This window comes from Homarus americanus, unplaced genomic scaffold, assembly GCF_018991925.1.
Source record: "Homarus americanus isolate GMGI-L3 unplaced genomic scaffold, GMGI_Hamer_2.0 scaffold5589, whole genome shotgun sequence".
In the NCBI taxonomy this organism is placed as follows: domain Eukaryota; kingdom Metazoa; phylum Arthropoda; class Malacostraca; order Decapoda; family Nephropidae; genus Homarus; species Homarus americanus.
In genome coordinates this window covers 263513-282226 of record NW_024736650.1, presented here as the reverse complement: position 1 = coordinate 282226, position 18714 = coordinate 263513, and the positions used below count along the sequence as shown (strand labels likewise).

The 18714-nt window shown below is 40.8% G+C and overlaps 1 long non-coding RNA gene across 1 annotated transcript; it reads right to left on the bottom strand.

The window, feature by feature from the left end:
• Positions 1 to 15865: 15865 nt before the first annotated feature.
• On the bottom strand, positions 15866 to 17844 carry LOC121872209. Its single transcript, XR_006090057.1, has 2 exons — positions 17789 to 17844; positions 15866 to 15996 (listed from the first exon to the last, which is right to left on the bottom strand). It is a non-coding gene; the product is annotated as an uncharacterized LOC121872209 (long non-coding RNA).
• Positions 17845 to 18714: the final 870 nt, after the last annotated feature.

Below are 18714 nucleotides of genomic sequence, written 5' to 3'. Positions count from 1 at the left end.
AGATGGAGCCATCCACTGCGGCTCTCAAATAACGTCTTCCTCTAGTCAAGGATATCAAACTACTGCTCGCTTTAGGTGGCCAGAGAGCCGGCTACTTATGCCTTTACTCAGCACAGTATGACACAGCTTCCCTTGGGCACACCTTATCACGTGGATTGAACATGTCACCTCATAGCCAGTGGAAAGTTACAGAGGATGAATCTGAATATAAATCAGATGTAAGTAACCCATTTATATAATACTTTCTGTTGATGAGATAGGGGCTATTACATGACTACGTGTCTCTCGTCGGTTTGCAAGGTGCTGTAGATTCTTGTAATCTTCTGAATTGTGGTATGGAGACTCATGCAGTACACACCATTTATTCGAAGTGCCTTTAGTGTTTGTAGGCATTTTATTTCCTGTGTCGTGTCCTTTTAGACTTTTTGGTAAAGTAGGATAGTCTGGATTTTTTAATTCCAGGGAGGATCCTTTCCCTTGATCCTCAAAACAAACAATTAGCTGTGGCATTTTCCTTACGTACCTTGCAACTGGTTACGGGTGCTTCTGACAGAGCTCTAGGAGTAGTTTCCACTGATCAGAAATTTCCTCCGCGTAGTCTAAAAGCTTAGTCCCTAGTTTATATTCCTTCTTTCTGGCTGCCGTGCGTGTAGTTCCTTAGTTTTTTCCCTTCATCATCAAACCAATTTGAGGATGACATGTAAGTTTTGAGATCCATCACAGTGTGTCCGGCTAAAGCCTGTGCTTCTTGTGCGTCATGAGCAAACACACTGGTACTTGTATGCTCTGCCATCTTGAAAATCCTGACCCGAAAAATTATATGCATTGTTTCCTAAATGTTTGATAGTCAACTGTTTCCTCATCAAAGGCTGAAGCGTACATTATTCTATATACCCGACTACCAGTTTTGACTTTGCTTCAGGACGTATTAGATTTTTTCCCCATTGGTAGTAACATTATTGTCTCGCATTACATCCTCGCACTTACCCCAAAAATGTTAAGGTATTATAATCTGCATTTTCTGCAGTAAATTCTTGTACCTTTATGTTATTTGGAAGTATTTTTGCAATTTGATTGACCGATAAAGTCTGTGGGTTTGTAGAACCACCTGTTACCATTTTTGCTGTGTTAGTTAAAGCACTTGAGCTGTTAACAAGTAAAGGTAATGGGTAAGTGTTACCTGACCTAAGTTGTCTACTGTGTAAGTCCTCGAACTGAGAATCTATGAAATTTTCACAGCTACAGTAGTCAAGTAGTCAGTAGGTGTTAACTCTATTTGGCTAATTTGTGGTAATTCTTTACTAGCAATTGCCACTAGCTCTTGTGATTCTGTAGATGACTGACTATCTGAGTCTGACTCCCTAATTTCCTGTTTGAAACCCAAAAATTTTGGAAGAGGATCCATAAATAGGGATATTTATCACTTCACGTGCAGCAAAACACTCACTAAGTTGCCCACTCAAGGAGTAATGCAAAAGTATTTATAATGAGTTATAGAAATGAAGAAAAAGAAAATTAAAATTATTAAAAAGTATTAAAAAGTATGAAAATTTTAGTTACTTTATGTATGTCCTCTCTTACTTTATAAATGTGTTTAATTAGTTTTGCTTTTAGGCCATTGTACATATAGTTTATTTTATACTGACTACATGTGAAGACTTCTTAATGTTCACTTGTATTTGTTTAGTCTGTAAAATAATGATTGTTTGTGATCTACTTGACCGAAGTGTCAATAGAGTTTCAACGCCGAGTGGTGACGTCAGAAGTCAATGACGTCCTACTCTGTGAAGGATGACGTCACACGTCTTGTGGCTATCAACCTGGGGGCTGACCTTTCTTGCCGTGATCAACCTGGGGACTGACCTTTCTTGTGGTGATCAACGTGGGGTGTCCTTTCTTGCGGCGATCAACTTGGGCTGACCTTTCTTGCGGCAATCAACCTTGGGCTGACCTTTCTTCCAGCGATCAACCTTGGGGGCTGACCTTTCTTCCAGCGATCAACCTTGGGCTGACCTTTCTTCCAGCGATCAACCTTGGGGCGATCAACCTTGGGGGCTGACCTTTCTTCCAGCGATCAACCTTGGGGGCTGACCTTTCTTCCAGCGATCAACCTTGGGGGCTGACCTTTCTTCCAGCGATCAACCTTGGGGGCTGATCTTTCTTCCAGCGATCAACCTTGGGGGCTGACCTTTCTTCCAGCGATCAACCTTGGGGGATGACCTTTCTTCCAGCGATCAACCTTGGGGGCTGATCTTTCTTCCAGCGATCAACCTTGGGGGCTGACCTTTCTTGTACACTGGAAAGGCTTGATTGTTTAAGCAAGAGGTTGCTGGTTTGTTTGGAACCACGATGACAACCTTCCTAGTACTCCTGTGTTGTAGTGCTGGCTGCTGGTTGACTGGCTGTCTGGTTGGCTGGCCGTTAGCTGGCTGCTACACTAAGACAATATTCTGGTGGGATCGGTTGATCTCCTCTCCAGTCGGGTGACCATGAGCTGTGAGCTGGTATATTCTCTTTATTACTACTGAATTTCTGTGTATCCGTTTTGCAAGTGTTTATAACCACTGTCCTTTTATTTTAATTGAAAATATTTGTTTGTTGATGATTCACTTAAAGTGCCACTTGTGTCATGTAGGTAATCAATAATTATCGTTTCTGAGTACTGTACTAGTTTATAGTATTCGTACTGTCACCAAATTTAATAGCTGTGTTGGTATTACATTAATTGTTTTAATTAAGTTCTGGAATTCTTTAAGTGGCTGGTGTTTGATGTAAACCCTTATAGCTGTTTTCTTGGGTTTATTGTAGAAGCAGCTATATACACAGATATAATCTGAGAGAATATGAATTCTTTCCAGGGAAGTGTTGTGAATACACTTTGAAAGAACACTTGAGTTATGTGTTTGACTTCCCTGTTCAAGTAATAAGAATCTACAGCCACTAGCTTCTCTCTGTCTGTGAAAGAGGTGTGGGAGCGAGTCAGCTGTTTTGATGAATCAGCTGACCTGGACTCGACCTCTGAGATTGTTACAAGCTCAGCTGTCTGTTGTCGTCAACAACATGTTGATTCACTTCATAAATAAGTTTGGTAAATAAGTTGGTGTTATTCATTTGGGTGAATATTTATATAAAGCAAAGGTGCTGTTACAATATTATGATTTCCTATGCACCAAATACCAGAATAACCGGTTCAAAGGAACATGTCGAGAATTTGGGAATAGCAATTTATGCTTGTTCATTGGTGATAGGGCTGCAGACCTCGTGGTAATTCGTAAAATAAAAATATGAGACCCTACGCCATCGCAGCTAATAAAATACCATGGCTACACTATCAGAATCTGGAACAATTTATGATTGGTGTTCAGTTAAGATAACTGGAGTAGTCTGTGCTAATTCATGGGAATATCCTGGCATAGGCAAATCCAGGGGAGTCCTGGGGGTCCGTACTCTCCTTTTTCACCAGAAAATTCCATTACTTTTTTCTTAAATGCAGTATTATTGTACTCAGGCATTTTGGTATAGTAAAAAGTATTTACTATTGACTTCAGATTATCTTCTAATATCAAGTGCACATGACTTCAAAATGTCTTCAAAGTGCCAATGATATTGGTCAGATGGGTGGGCTCGCTGCTCTCGCCATGTTCTCCCACCCACAACTTCTTGGACTCCCCTCCCCCCTCTCTTTTTTTATATTCCAGGATCCGCCCCTGCCTGGTATAAGTGTTTCACGAAGGGATTATAACTTTACACCATGATACCACCCGTTCATGGTGTCCGATGTCGTTGACATAAGCCTCGTTACATAGGGCCAATTGCAAGATCAGCCGTGGTGTACACCATGCCGTGGTATCCCGGCGGTCGTAATACAATGGAGTGAAAATTTTGTGATTTTTCAAGACGGGTCATGGTGCATGATGGTGGTACCCGACTTTCGTTTGTTGTTACTACGTCATCGTAGTGTAGTCAGGTGTACCAACTGGCGGAAGACTTGGGGGTTGGTATGTTTGCACCCTCAAAACGTTGTCAGTGGCACGAAACGTTTGCTCTTGCTACGCGATTTACGAGCATAAAAAACTTGAATCCCAAGCTAAGGTGCACCTCATTTTCCTATTTTTTTGGATTATAAGCCAATTCTGGGAATAAAATACGATCATTTACAGTGAATATAGATAAATAATGCCTGTGACAACCATAAATACGTAGGAATTGAGTGTAATATCTGTTACTTTCTTCTTTATCCTTATTAAATCTAACAATAAAGTTATAAGTTTTTCATGAACTTGGGGTTGGGTGAGTGTAATAAAGAGAACATAAGAAAATAAGGAGTCTGCAATAGGCCGGTTGGCCTGTGCATTAGGGTGTGTCATACGGAGGCGAATTTTTATTTTTTTTAGTTTGAAAAATCGGCCCATGGTATTAATGATGTAGTTCTATGTGCAGAATCATGTGATATCTTCATATTTGAAAAGTTTTCATTTTTTGCTAGGTAAATTTTAACTTGAAATCTTATGAAAATTCAGTATTCCCACCCTTTTACCAACACCACTAAATAGCTTATTTAAAGTAAAGTAAATGTATCAGGTTAATTTATTAGGATGAAAATGATCCAGAATAGTGAAACGAATGATATTGACACATTTATTAAATTTAATATTCCTTTAGAAAACAAAATCATCAAATACAAAAACCGGTTTTACTACTACGACCCGGTGTTGCTGCACACCATAGAGAACATGTCTTTCTTGCTTCTGTTTCTACTCATCACCTCCCTGCTGACCACCTGAGCTCGGATGTAACCTTCCCTCCTCTCCTGGCTGTACACGTGACTGCTGGCCTCGCTCACATGCTGTACACAACTCTCTATACTCTGGGTGTGCGAGGGCCAGGCAGAGACATGCATGGGGTTGTCCAGGAAAGCTCTGACTTGAACATTGGTGAGGCTGCAGGTAAGAGGGGGCTCACTGCCAGCCTGGATGTTATCCAGATCTATGAGATCAGTGAGGGTCTTGGCACCTAGATTGACTTCAGGAGTCTTCCTGACCCTGAAGGAATCGTCACCAACTGATTCGTCATGCCCAGATCCTCTCATAAGTCTCATATCCAAGATCTTTTTGACTGCCACTCTTCTCTCCTCCTCATCCTTACTGCAGAGCATTGTCTGAAGAACTGCCTCGGGATGAGCATACCAGGAAGATCTCCTCACAGTCTGCTCCACAATCTGAACAACCTTCCTTGGCTGAGTCCTCAGGAGCTCAAGCTGGAAGAGAACATGCCTCGGACCTTCGGAGAACGATGACTTGACCTTGGTGTTGAACCAATTTGGCAAGTAGACACTCGCGATGAATTGGACAATAAGTCTCAAGTTGTGAAGCTGGTTCCCTTTCAGTTTATGATGAGCGACCCAAATTCTGCAGAACCTGAGAGCCGTTGTGAGCCACCTAGAATGTGAGACTGGACCTATCTGCAGGTAAGCAAGTCTATCAGGCATGACCCCAGTTTTGATGGCACTGCAAATCATGTAACCATAGTACTGGTCAGTACTCAGGTCGTCAATGACAGTATGTGCAAGCTCAACGAGTGGAGGGCCAACTGTGATTTTTTCAAAGCTCGGATTTATTTCTAACTCAGTGGCAGAGTCCAGCATCTTGCCAAGAGGACCAGACCATCTGTTGTTTGAAAGAGTCTTGCCATTCAGCTCCTGGATCAGATGTCTGAGTGGCAACTCGTTGGTGTGGAGGTCACAAACAATCCAGACCAGCTTCCTCCCAATCTTCCGCTCTATCCACTGTATGACCCCCCCTTGCCACCCTGTGTTCGTGTTGGTGCTGTCCCCTCCAATGGCCTGCAGGGTCTGGTCTACGTTCCTCTCTCTGAGCCAGTTCACAATGTTATCTGCCACTATCTCAGCTGGTTTCCTGATGTCATCTTTCTCTGGAGTGAAATGCCACAAATACTTCCCTCCTGGTTCACTGCAGCAGGAGTAGTGTTCCTCCTTCACCATGGCAGGGAACAACTTGTCAGAATCTCCAACTTTCATGAACACTTTAGTGTCATCCCTTCTCCCATCAAAGAACAAACAATTGATTCCATTTTCTCTTATCCCCTTATCAAACTCCTCTTCTAGGTTACTGACAAGTTTCTCCTGAGCTCTCCTTACTTTGTTATGATCTATCACCAGGTGAACATCATCAGGTGTTATCAAACCACTGTCAATCCAGGCAGCTGTTGCTATCTCTGCAGTTTCTCTGAGACCAGTGTGTTACGAACACCTCCACCAATTGTCATGATCTACCTACCCAGCACTACGAACCACGACATCTATTGTCCTGATCTACCTACCCAGCACCACGAGCAACGCCATCTAGGGACGAGACACGAGTATGACTCGTCTTAGTTACCACTCCGAGGTTTCCCTTCTCCATATCCTGGTTGTTGCGTCCTTCCTCCAAGTCTTCTTTGTCAGCTCGAGTTCGAGGAGAGTACACTTCACTCTGGGAAGTGACCACAGGATCACCTATCCTGGAAACCTACGGCACAGTGACTACCTACCGTCTTTTACAATACTCAGCCTTGCTCGTCAGCCATCTCAGCTCCGCACTTAAGTATTTGTAATCTTATATTGCCTCCCCCACGTCCACTTGCTTCAAATTATTGTATGTTGTATAAATATGTATATACTGTTAATGTTTAGGTTAAGTATGGTTAAGGGTAAATTATAGAAAGCTGAATTTTTTGTTAAGGAATTTATGGTACTTTATTATACACAACAAAAACTCGCATCCTTTGTCTACCCTTTTATAGTCCGATTGTCTTTGTTTTGTTTTTTTTGTTGCCTGTTGGGATCTGGGTAGACTTTTAACTATATTCTAAATCATACCAAACTCAAGGGTTGTTAATCCGGATCTTTATATTAATGCCGTAATACGCCCTTCCTCTTTCAAGTATCTCAGGGTTGTTAATCCGGATCTTTATATTAATGCCGTAATACGCCCCTCCTCTTTCAAGTATCTCAGGGTTGTTAATCCGGATCTTTATATAAATGCCGTAATACGCCCTTCCTCTTTCAAGTATCTCAGGGTTGTTAATCCGGATCTTTATATTAATGCCGTAATACGCCCTTCCCGTTTCAAGTCTCTTATCCTTATCTAAGGATCTTATCAGAAGAACAATATTCATAAGTGTAATTTCCCTAGGTATAACTTGGTTAGTTTCCGGGACTTTCTGGTTATCCACTGCCGTGATATTTTCTAGGGTAATCCACTTATCTTATCTTTTGACCATTAGTTAATTTATCCTAGTTTTCTTAACAATGGCCACATCAGGTTTTGATCTCCAGGATTTTATTGAAAATCCTTCCGTAGCTAAATTACGTGTTAATATCCTGAAGAAAGAATGGAAAGAAATAGCCAACTATTACAATATCCCATTTTCACAGCAACTGACTAAGGAAATGTTAAAAAATCATGAAATTGAAATGTTGGTTCAACAAGAAGTTTTAAAAGAATCCTCTGTTGACCGATTAACGCCCATGTCCAAGAAACTTCAACCACTATCCACCACCCCTCCTCACTCAGAAGTTGCCTCAGGTCTGGCTAGCCCTCAAGAAAAAGCACAAAGAGTAGACGCCTTGGAACTAGAACGAGCTAGGTTCGAGTTCCAAATCAAAATGAAAGAACTCGAGTTGGAACATGAGGGAAGGTCGGAACAGGCCAAGTTGGAGCAGGAGGTTAGACTGAAAGAACTACAGGTGAGAGAGATAGAAGTCACCCTAACATCGGAGTTTAAATCAAAAGAAGTGGCATTAAGAGAGAAACTAGCTGCTTTTAACCCTGCTAATGCTTCTTCCCTTGTTCACGGGTTTGATGAATCCGATATGGACGGGTCATTTAGGACTTTTGAGAAAATAGCCGGGAAGAATGAGTGGCCCAAGGACCAGTGGGTGTCAGTGTTAGTTCCTAAATTATGTGGTAAGGCTCGTAGAGTTTATAACTGTTTAGACCAGACTGATGACTATGATAACGTAAAAAAGAATATCCTCACCTCTTATGCTATCACGCCAGATGGATACCGGCAGAAGTTTCGTAAACTAACCAAACCATTTTCACACACCTTTGTTGAGTTTGCTCAAGAAAAGCTTAGGTTTTTTAAGAAGTGGTTAGAGGCTACAGAGACCTCCACATTTCAGGATTTGTTAAATTTGGTAGTCCTGGAGGAGTGGAAGAGCAAGATACCATTTCACATCTTGAAGCATGTGGAGGAGCGTGGAGAGGTTAATTTAGGGCGTGCGGCTGAGCTGGCTGATGCGTACGCCTTGCTGGTGGAGTCACTGGGCAGTAGAGAACGTGGTACTTCCCGACATGTTAGGTCCTCCTCTGATGATAACCTTGGGGGCGTGAGTGGTAGGTCGAAAGGTCCCACACCTACCCCCCCTGATGCAACCAAGTTTACTTGTTCTTACTGTAAAAACCCAGGCCATACGATCCAGACTTGTAAACACCCAAAGTGTCGAATTGCTAAAAGTAGTTCCCTGGATCCCAAATCCAAACCAATAGCAACCACCAATGTGGAAAGGCCCCATCAGGATCTCTTCTCTTCATTCACCTATGAGGGAAAATTTCAATCATAGAGGGGTCTCGTTCTTTCCCTATTCGTATACTACGTGATACGGGCGCAGCACAATCTATCCTCCTGTTTAACGTCATTCCTGATATATCTACCGCATTTACTAATGAGAGTGTTCTAATTTCAGATCTCTCATCCCATTCTTCCTATCCTTTAGCTAAAGTGCACCTCCAATGTCCCTTGATTACTGGGGAAGTGCAAATAGCCATTAGGAAAGATCCAATGCCTGTGAGCGGCATTCATTTATTATTGGGTAATGACTTGGTAGGAGATCTAGTGGTTCCCAACATAAAGACAGTCGACTCTCCCTTACCTGTCAACTCCACCACTGACCTTGAAGAAACTATTCCTCACCTTTTCCCATCTTGTGCTGTCACCCGGTCACAGAGTGTGCGAAATGGGCCCTCTTCATCTAAAACCACCTCCAATATCTTCCTACCCACAGAAGATCTGTACAATAAGACCATTAGTAAGGATGAGCTCATTAAAGCCCAACAATCTGATCCATCTTTGAATAAACTTCATCATGCAGCAGTTGAGGGTAAAGATTTTAACACCCTTCCGTGTTTTTATTATCAGGAAGGGGTTTTGATGAGGGCCTATAGGCCCCCTGAGCTTCCCATCTAGACACGTGGTCTGAAATACATCAAGTGGTAATTCCCTCCTCAGTCAGACCAGCATTAATTGCCCTTGCCCATGATGGTATTTCAGGACATTTGGGAATCCTGAAAACATATAAAAAGCTCCTCCAACACTATTACTGGCCTGGACTTAGGAAGGATGTGTCAAAGTACCTAAAATCTTGTCATATTTGTCAAATGGTAGGAAAACCAAATGAAAGTATACCAGCAGCTCCCATTAAGCCCATCCCAGTATTTTCTACACCATTTGAAAAGATTGTTGTGGATTGTGTGGGCCCATTACCAAAGACTAAGAAGGGAAATCAATTCCTGCTCACAGTTATGGATACCAGTACACGTTATCCTGAGGCTTTTCCCCTTAAAAGCATCACTTCAAAAAACGTAATCAAACATCTTTTGCACCTTTTCACTTCAGTGGGCATTCCTAAAGAGATCCAATCCGATCAGGGCACCAATTTTACGAGCAATCTTTTCAAACAGGTGATGAAAGACCTCAGTGTGGACCATTGTACATCTTCGGCTTACCACCCACAATCCCAAGGTTGCTTGGAACGGTTCCATCAAACTTTCAAATCAATGATCAAAAAATATTGTATAGAACACCAAAAGGAATGGGATGAAAGCATAGACTTGTTACTCTTTGCCATCAGGGAATGTCCCCAGGAGTCGTTGGGTTTCTCCCCGTTCGAGTTACTATATGGGAGACAAATTAGGGGACCCCTTAAAATAGTAAAGGAGCAGTGGTTGGACACTCCATCTATTAAGCCCGCAACAGTTTCCCAATACATTGACACTTTATGGGACAAATTAACTGAAGTGCGAACCATTGCTCAGTCAAACTTAAAAAAAGTCCAAGAAAAAATGGTGAAGTCCCAACCTAAATTAGTTAAAAGATCATTTTCTCCAGGTGACAAAGTGTTACTCTTTCTACCCATTCCAGGCTCTCCCCTTGAAAGCAAGTTTACTGGTCCCTATATAGTTGCTGATAAACTATCTCCCCTCAACTATATAGTCCATACTCCTGATCGCCGAAAAGATTCACAACTTGTTCACATTAATCTCATGAAACGTTACCATTCCAGGCAGTCAGAGGAAGACATCCCAGAGGCTATAAGCCTACCTGTATTGCATACGGTTTTGTCAGGGCCGGAGCCGGAGACAGATGACATGGACCTATTGGAGAATTTAGACTTCCCTCTACCTAAAGAGAACCCTGCGAACAGTCACATACTCAACAACTTGGACGAGTATTTTTCTATTCTGAATCCATCTCAAGCAAAAGATCTCACTAAGTTATTATCAACATTTCCTAAAGTCACGTCAGACCTCCCAGGGTTTTGCAATATACTTAAACATGATATTAAGCTAATCTCAGATGATGTGCAACCCATTAGGCAATCAGCCTATCGACTAAATCCACAAAAAAGAGAGATTATGAAAAAGGAGGTAGACTTTTTGTTAAAACATAACTTAGCTGAGCCTAGTACCTCCCCTTGGGCTTCACCTTGCCTTCTCATTCCAAAACCCGATGGCACTTTTCGTTTCTGTACCGATTATCGTAAAGTGAACCAGATCACTGTCTCAGACTCCTACCCTTTACCTTTGATTGAAGATATAATAGACAGCATAGGCTGTGCCAAATTTATCAGTACCGTGGACCTGTTGATAGGATATTATCAAGTGGGACTCACGGATAGGGCAAAAATAATCTCAGCATTTATAACTCCATTTGGTCTTTTTCAATATTTGGTTATGGCGTTTGGCTTTTCTAATGCTCCGGCCACATTCCAGAGGGCCATCAACTACTTAATTCAGGACCTAGGTGGGACGTTCGCCTACCTGGATGACCTGGTGGTGGTGTCGGACGGCTGGGACGAACATCTGGTGCGTTTGGAGATACTGTTGGCACGACTGCAAGAGACTGGATTCACCATAAACCTGGCTAAATCTGCTTTTGGCCGGGCCTCAGTGACTTACCTGGGACATATCGTTGGGCATGGTATGGTGAGACCCAAGGACGCAAACGTTAAAGCCATCTTGTCCTTCCCCATTCCAAGGACGAGGAAGGAACTCGTGCGCTTCCTGGGGATGTGCGGCTACTACCGTCGGTTCTGCAGTAACTTCTCCAGCGTGGCCGGACCCCTCACAGACCTTACCAGTTCTGCGGTCCCTTACATCTGGAACCAGAGGTGCGACCAGTCTTTCCACCACCTCAAAGCCTTCCTTGCCTCCAAGCCTGTAGTCCACCCCCCAGACTACACCTTGCCCTTCCATCTGCAAATCGACGCAAGTGGTGTCGGAGTTGGGGCTGTGCTCCTACAACCCGACCCAACCACTGATGTCCTTCACCCTGTGGCATACTACTCCGCCAAGTTGAAAAAACATCAGACCAACTACTCGACCATAGAGAAGGAGGCCCTGGCTCTGGTGTTGGCAATAAAGAAGTTTGAATGTTACCTCCAGTCTTGCCCACAAACAACCCTAGTCTTCACCGACCATAACCCACTCGCGTTCATCCAAACCAACAAGACCTTCAACCAGCGAATCCTCCGCTGGGCTCTCCTCACCCAGCCCTATAACCTACAAGTCCGGCACATAAAGGGGGTGGACAACCTGATTGCACACTCCTTATCCCGAGCTCCAGTGGAAATGCAGCAGCTACTTTCCAGACGCACCAGGTGATCACCTCCTTCGCGCCCGCGCTATGGTGGTCTTTGGAGGGGGGTGTGTTACGAACACCTCCACCAATTGTCATGATCTACCTACCCAGCACTACGAACCACGCCATCTATTGTCCTGATCTACCTACCCAGCACCACGAGCAACGCCATCTAGGGACGAGACACGAGTATGACTCGTCTTAGTTACCACTCCGGGGTTTCCCTTCTCCATATCCTGGTTGTTGCGTCACTTCCTCCAAGTCTTCTTCGTCAGCTCGAGTTCGAGGAGAGTACACTTCACTCTGGGAAGTGACCACAGGATCACCTATCCTGGAAACCTACGGCACAGTGACTACCTACCGTCTTCTACAATACTCAGCCTTGCTCGTCAGCCATCTCAGCTCCGCACTTAAGTATTTGTAATCTTATATTGCCTCCCCCACGTCCACTTGCTTCAAATTGTTGTATGTTGTATAAATATGTATATACTGTTAATGTTTAGGTTAAGTATGGTTAAGGGTAAATTATAGAAAGCTGAATTTTTTGTTAAGGAATTTATGGTACTTTATTATACACAACAAAATCTCGCATCCTTTGTCTACCCTTTTATAGTCCGGTTGTCTTTGTTTTTTTGTTGTTGTTGCCTGTTGGGATCTGGGTAGACTTTTAACTATATTCTAAATCCCCAACTCGTAACAAGTGTGGTGTCGCATGCTGACCAGAGCTATGCTCGGGATATCTTTCCTATTTCGAATCTTATGCCTGGAAGGTTTGGGATCATTATTTTCTGGGTTAGGGACAAAGTCACCATTCTCCTGGTCAGCACTCGGATCAGCCATGGGGAAGTCATTAAACTCTGAATCAGCTTGACTCCAATCATCGGCCTTTTTTACCTCACCCTGGGCCTTCTCAAGTCTCTTTTCCTCGGCAACTCTTCTTCTCTTCTGTCTCTCTGTGGCAGCCTCCTGTCTCTTGGACTCCGGAATATCTTGGCTAGAAATCATGAGAGCCCCTATACTGCCAGTCTTCTCTCTCTGTGCTTTGACAAATGCCAGTTCGATCACAGGAATCTTCAGTTCACTCTTGCAAATACAGGAGATGTGGGCCTCGGATTTCCAGTCACGATCGCATCCAAACTCAGGACAGAGAACAATTGGGCACTTGCAAGTAATTATGTCAAATAACTGGTCCAGTTGCTTGGTAAAGCTGTCCTTAACTGCAAGTTTTCCTCTCCCAAGAGAGATATCTCTTGCCTTTTCCCAACTGGCTAGCAGTCTCTCACTAATCTTCTTCTGACTTGTTATGACTGGAGGCTTGAACTGAGCGTTAGCCAGAGTGTACTGTGCCAAGACAGCTTTGGTCATATCACTGGCAATGTCTTTGTTTGTGTAAGTTCTTTGGTTCTTTTCACTGATTTGCCTGATTAAAACACCGTATCTCACAGCATCTCTCAATGTAGGCAGCTCCGACTTCAGGAGCTCTCTCCCAGACCCAAGATAGTGACTGAGATGGCTGGATTTTTGGTTCCTCCTCCTGACACAAGCAGCCATCGCAAATATTATCAACTTATAAATGCATCAGAATCTGAAACAAAAAAATATTGTTAGTTGGGTTGTTAAAGAATGAAGTCAGAAAGCAATGTTCACTATTTAATTGTAATGCACTAATGCAGCTGTACGTTAGATTTTCGATAAATTTCACGCTAAAATTTACCTACCAAAAGGTTGCAAAATATTGAAACTGAAATTATTTTCTGTTTATATACACTAAAATCTACCAAAAAAGTGATGGGCCATTAGTTTTAGCTGATCTCCCCTCCTATGACACACCCTACTGTGCATGGCAGCTCCTGTCGAGAGTTGCTACCACACTCTATCATCCATGAATCTCTCTAGCCTCCTTTTGAAACTTTCCAGCGTTCCAGCACTTACTACAAAGTTGCTAAGCTTGTTCCACTCGTCCACCACCCTATTTGTGAACCAGTTCCTTCCTATCTCCCTCCTAAACCTAAACTTATCCAACTTGAATCCGTTGCTCCGAGTCCTATCCTGCTCGGATATTATAAGAACTTTATCTATATCCCCTTTATTGATTCCTTTCACCCACTTAAATACTTCTATCATATCTCCCCGCACTCTTCGTCTTTCTAGGGAATGCAAGTTTAGTTTCTTTAACCTATCTTGATACGGAAGGTTTCTAAGTCCCGGAATCATTTTCGTCATTCTTCGCTGCACCGACTCCAGTGAATTGCTATCCATTCTCTATAATAAGGGCACCAGAACTGAATCGCATAATCGAGGTGCGGCCTGACTAGCGCAAGAAATAGTTGCAATAAGACCTCTGAACTCTTATTACTTACACTTCTAGATATAAAATCCAATACTGTGTTTGCCTTATTTCGAACATTATGCACTGTTTTCTAGGCCGTAGGTCCGGGCTTACAAGTACCCCTAAGTCTCTTTCACAAGTCGACTTCTCTAGGTTGATGTTGTTAAGTCTGTATACATTGACAGTATTTGTTCATCCAATATTAAGTACGCTGCACTTGCTGGTGTTGAATTTCATTTGCCATTTTTCAGACCACCCCTGCAGTTTATTTAAATCCTCCTGTAGTGCATTTGCATCCTGCCCAGAATTAATCTGCCGCCCTATTTTGGTGTCATCCGCAAACTTGCTTATGTCACTGCTGATCCCAATATCTAGATCGTTTATGTAGATTATGAACAAAAGTGGGCCTAGTACCGACCCCTGGGAAACCCCACTGGTTACACAGCCCCACTCAGATTTAACACCATCTACACTGACCCTCTGCATTCTATTGGTGAGCCATGATTTTATCCAATTTAAAACTGTCCCCTCGATACCAGAACTATGGCCTGTTCTGTGGATGAAGTCAGTAGAATATAACGAAGTACAGTATTAGGTATTATAATTTTGTTTTGACAGTGATGAACTCACTGTACAGATGAATTGGGATAAAATCTTGAAAAAATATCACCATAACTATTAGTTTTCTATCAAACAAGAAATTATCTTTATAACAAAAATTTTACTTTCATCTTATACAGGTATAAAGGCCAGTTATCTACAAGATATGAAAACTTGAGATAAAGTTTCCTCCTTTTCTCCACCTGATTATAGTAATGCAATAAATACCTTTTCAAAACACAAGACATAAACACTTTCCCAATGTCAGGAGTAAAATTGTATACAATATGTTAAGACATGGACTAAACCAGAAGTCTGAGAAAAGTATCTGCTGTTGAAATGGTCTTTTATTTGGAAAAATATTACATGTAAATACTGTATATGGATCCTCACCAGAGAGCCTTCATATAGTTAGTGTGTAGACATTTGTTTACAAGGCATATACTCAACTACGTATTATGGAAATGAAGACATGTTAGGTTCATCTTGTGAGCAAATGTCATGGAACCCATATACAGTAGGTATAGTCATGAAATTCTACCAACAAATCAGAGACTAATAATGTTAAACATAGAACAAGATGATAATTAAATGGTTTAAAAATATCCTCAATACAGTCTGCAATGTTAATTGCAAATCATTCCTGCATTTTTGTATGTTTAATATATACTGTACTGTAATAATAATAAGGATAAGAATACAATGATAATGCATATTTCAGAATATAGCCTTTATTAAAAGCAGAATATGTTATAATATATGGATGATCAAGAGTAAAGTATTTTAAAAGAAAAATCATCCACAAATTTCACAAATATATTAATAAGTAATATCCACATATGTATGCAGAGTTTAAAAAAAAATAATAATAATAATTAAGGCATACAGTATGTTATGAGTTCTCCAAGGTACATGTTCAGAAAATTCCGGAAACTTGATTTTTTTCTGTTCTATGAGTAATTTGGGGATTTTACGGAAAGTCTCCAAATTTTCCTGTTCCGAGTCTGGGAACCAGTTCCGAGGTTAGGTTAGAAAGCAAATTCCAAAATCTTCCCTGGAACCGGAAAACGTCCCCATCAATCAAATAATACCAAGATTTATTTCTTCAGTATTGGTGAAAGGTGAATATTCAGCTGTATCTCCATCTGTAAGTGAAAATAAAGTCATTAAAATTGTTTTAGTTAAATTTGCAAATTCTGAAACATCTTTATTTATGAGGGTTAATATTTATAAGTTTCCAACTTCTAATATGGGGATTTTACGGAAAGTCTCCACAGTTTCTGTTCAAGTCTGGGAGCCAATTCCGAGGTTAGCATAGGTAGCTCAGATTTGTTTGGTTTGATATGCAACACTCAAAATATTTATCCCTTTTTTTGGGAGAAATTCATAGAACAAAAATTATAAGCCCTTTAAAATTTTAATGATCTACATCAAAATGTTAACCTAACCTACCTAACTTAACCTAACTGGAAACTGACTTAACTATCATAAAATATAGTATACTGTCTTTCATATTTTAAAGGTTGGATTAAGGATAAATTCACTTGGGTTAATTTCTGGTTACAATTAATTAGTCAAGTCTGACATATTTCTGTTGTCATCATTAGAATGTATATCACATTTATTGAAGATTCGTAATTTCATTATCTTTGAATATCCAAGAATTGTAATGAAAAAAACAATTAACGGTAAAGGGAGTCATACCTGTGATTACTTTCTACAATTATTACATCTAGCTATAATTGAGTGGAGCATCAAGGTGAGTTAGGTAAGATACAAGGAGTTTAAAGATGAAATTGTAGTACAGTCTCTCCTCATCAATGACTTCTTTTGGTATTAAACAATACAATTTGGTGCTAATTTTTTCCTCTTACATAAAGTAGCTTTAGTGTATAGGGTGAAACATCTATCATGAAGTGATTGTCATTTGAACTTTACGGAGTCTGAATTTGTAAAAAAAAAAAAAACTAATGTTTTTGATCTACTCGTAATCAATTTGGTAAAATGAATGTTTAGGTCATCCATCTACTTGGCATTTGAAAAAAACATAATTTCGATGTCACCAAACCTAACCTAACCCAACTTAACTAATCTAACGTAACCTAACTTAACTGGTAAAAATCGGTCAACTTAAAATCATTAAATTCGCTGGATGGCCAAAAGATAATAATATCATCAATTCCATTTACTTTAGAAGGACATATTCATTTTTGTTGAAATCATGGACATACAAAGCCAATATATCAACATTTCATTCTACCACTGTCAATGGCAAAGTTAATTAATATCACCACTCCAACTGTTGGCCCAAACAAGTCGTAAAGTAGTTCTTTCTTGTAATACATTGAGTCACTAAGGGAATAAAAAATAAAATATGAATTTATGTCGGTGAATTTATCTTATTAGTAGCAAATTGTGGTTAAACTGATACACAAATGAAACATGCCTGGGAAGTACCTGGCACTAGTTACCTGGCATATTTGGACTTATTAAAATATGAAATCTAGGCTATTAAGTAATTATACTAAGGAAATAATTATTTTGGTAGTGCTGGACGGTTATTAATTGCGCTCATTACGAAAATTGGGTCGATATTATTTCTGATAAAGGACGTCCATTAACCATCCCAGATGGAGCAGTTTGGATTCACCTGGCATTGGTTACCCGGCATATTTGGACTTATTAAAATATGAAATTTATGCTACAAAGTATTTATACTAAGGAAATAATTATTTTGGTATTGCTGGACTGTTATTAATTGCCCTCGTTACGAAAATTGGGTCGATATTAATCCTGATAAAGGATGTCATTCACCATCCCAGAGGAAGCTGTTCTCACCACTCTTCAAATAGACCATTTACGACTTTTTTTAGCTTAATTTGATTTCAATACATTTCTACACATAAATTAGTTGTATTAGTTATCTTAAAGGCTTACCTTTTATGATGGTTAGGCGAATTTGGGGGATATAAACGGCGATGAGACAAGTAGAGGCTGGCGGCATTTTTCGTACACAAACATGGACCGTTTTTAAAAAGAACAATACAATTCTGCATGTGCTGTTCTAAATGGAGTATATCGTATAAAAAATATTATTCCTTTGCAGATTTATACATTTGATGTGCATGCAAATCAATTTTCTTTCTTTTGGTTTCAAAAATAGTTCCATCATATTGATCATTGGGCGGGGGGGGGGGGAGGGGGGTACGAGTACCACGAAATTTCCCCATGTTCCAATAACGAATCGTACATATTTTTTTTAGCCAAAAACACTTCTTGCACAACAACCATGGGAGTACTACAGCATGGTATACACCACTGCTGATCTTGCAATTGGCCCTATAGTCTGAGACCAACGAAATCATCATAAATGCACTGGCCAAAACATTGTCCCAATTCAATTACCCGTGCATATTGTCACCCGAATCAACACAGTCAGGTTTGATAGCCGAAATAAACTCTATGGTATACCAAGTAAAGGAAGGGTTTCTAAGCTTGTAGTCGGAGAAAAATAAATTGGACACAGGCATGTAATAGAAGATTATGTCATGATCATTGTAAATCTTAAAATGTACATATTAAAGGAAAAACTGAGTTGATTAATTTATTAGTTGTTAGAAGACGTCATGACATCTAGTGGGTTGTAGATTTCCTCACATGAGGTTCAATGTCTCTCTGGTTGATGTTGCTCCTAGGTATACTGCCAGACTGGGGTCACTAATTCTAAGGGGAAATACTTAACTCTAATCTTAATTTCTAAGGGTCGCTGCCACCAGACCCCTTCTGGTCAGTATGTAACTCGTTAGGTAGCGTGCAGAGTGGGCTAGGCATTGGGTTAGGTTTTTCATTGACCAGATCGATAA